The sequence below is a fragment of the Schistocerca americana genome, chromosome 4 (genome assembly GCF_021461395.2).
Source record: "Schistocerca americana isolate TAMUIC-IGC-003095 chromosome 4, iqSchAmer2.1, whole genome shotgun sequence".
Taxonomy (NCBI): Eukaryota; Metazoa; Arthropoda; class Insecta; order Orthoptera; family Acrididae; genus Schistocerca; species Schistocerca americana.
This window is the reverse complement of record NC_060122.1, coordinates 786,267,262-786,269,285: the sequence shown is the minus strand read 5'-3', so window position 1 is coordinate 786,269,285 and position 2,024 is coordinate 786,267,262. Positions and strand designations below refer to the sequence as shown.

Genomic DNA, 2,024 nt, shown 5'->3' with positions numbered 1-2,024 from the left:
TTCCCACGGCTGAGAATGCCGGATGCAGTATGCGATCTTTAAGTGGTGCGTGAGATGTGTCACGACAGCTGAACATTTCATCGTCCACCGTTCAAAATGTACTGCGAACTTGTGAAATGGCATCTCTAATGCGGTTCCTAGCTGTCGGTGATACAGATGGTCGTCACATTAAGCAACTTTTGTAACCTGCGATGTAAACATGATACGCAATTAACAGATGTTACCCTCTCGTGTGGAAATTGAAATGTGTTTCTTTCAATAGTTTATTCGTTACTTCTTTTCCGCATTTCCTTACAAATGTTTCCACAAACTTTCATTTTCCCACGATTGCTCGTTTTTCATGGGGACTTTCTCTAGTAGCGGAAGTTTAACTATTACCACCCTAGACAATTAATGTGGTAACAACAATATTTGAGTCATCGATTCCTTCCACAAATCGTTCTGCCTTCTTAGCAAAACAAAATAAAAGTAATTTTTACGAAATTCAAAACAACTGTAAAACTATGTTCAAAATGTCTCATCTTAAAGGAAATTTTGTGCTGATTTCAAAACTGGGCTTAGATTCTGTAACATTACGGAAGTTATGGAGGCTTTAAAACTATGATTAATACTTTATTAACATTAATTCACCTAGAGTGAAATTTTCACTCTACAGTGGAGTGTGCGCTGATATGAAACTTCCTGGCAGATTAAAACTGTGTGCCGGACCGAGACTCGAACCCGGGACCTTTGCCTTTCGCCGGCAAGTGCTCTACCAACTGAGCTACCCAAGCGCGACTCACGCCCCGTCCTCACAGCTTTACTTCTGCCAGTACCTCGTCTCCTACCTTTCAAACTTTACAGAAGCTCTCCTGCGAACCTTGCAGAACTAGCACTCCTGCAAGAAAGGATATTGCGGAAACATGGCTTAGCCACAGCCTTTCTTTCAGGAGTGATAGTTCTGCAAGGTTCGCAGAAGAGCTTCTGTAATGTTTGGATTGTAGGAGACGAGGTACTGGCAGAAGTAAAGCTGTGAGGACGGGGCGTGAGTCATGCTGGGGTAGCTCAGTTGGTAGAGCACTTGTCCGCGAAAGGCAAAGGTCCCGAGTTCGAGTCTCAGTCCGGCACACAGTTTTAATCTGCCAGGAAGTTTCATATCAGCGCACACTCCGCTGTAGAGTGAAAATTTCATTCTAGAAACATCCCCCAGGCTGTGGCTAAGCCATGTCTCCGCAATATCCTTTCTTTCAGGAGTGCTAGTTCTGCAAGGTTCGCAGGAGAGCTTCTGTAAAGTTTGGAAGGTAGGAGACGAGGTATTGGCAGAAGTAAAGCTGTGAGGACGGGGCGTGAGTCGTGCTTGGGTAGCTCAGTTGGTAGAGCACTTGCCCGTGAAAGGCAAAGGTCCCGAGTTCGAGTCTCGGTCCACACAGTTTTAATCTGCCAGGAAGTTTCATTAATTCACCTGATCAGCTGAGTTGCAGTTGTATGCGGAAAACATAATCTTTTGTTCTCTGACACTGGTAATGCTTTCGTTGACACATACACAGTTTGGGAATTAGCCAAGGGCATAGGTGTCCCATAAAGCCTATTATTGTATTATGATCAGTAATTGCAGTAGATCCCCAGTCCATGGTAGCAAAATACGGGGTAATGAATTAAACTGATTTCAACATTAGGGTTAAAGATTCAGTTGTGATTAGTCATGATCGACTTTACAATAAGCGACAGTCGTTAGTAGAATTACATCACACTGTCAACTGAAAAATTCAGCTGAATAAGTCCAGGTAAAACATCACGTCTTTTGCGATCAGGTGATAAGGCCTATAAAGTGGCGCGTGCCACAATTTAAAAAAAAAAAAAGACATTTTTGGTTAAAGCTATCGTGAGCAAGCCCTCTTGGTGCTGCAGCCTAATAGCCTGCACTACGAATGGGCGATTAATCTTAGTTAATCGATTAGTCATAATTATTCTGGTAATCAGTATACCAATATTTCTTCCATGTCAATTGATTTAAGGGGCTCCGGAACGCCCTATACTTGCAATGT

General features: G+C 42.9%; 1 non-coding gene across 1 annotated transcript; it reads left to right on the top strand.

The window, feature by feature from the left end:
- Positions 1–1,332: 1,332 nt before the first annotated feature.
- On the top strand, positions 1,333–1,408 carry Trnas-uga. The gene has a single exon. It is a non-coding gene; the product is annotated as a tRNA-Ser (tRNA).
- The last annotated feature ends 616 nt before the right edge of the window (positions 1,409–2,024 follow it).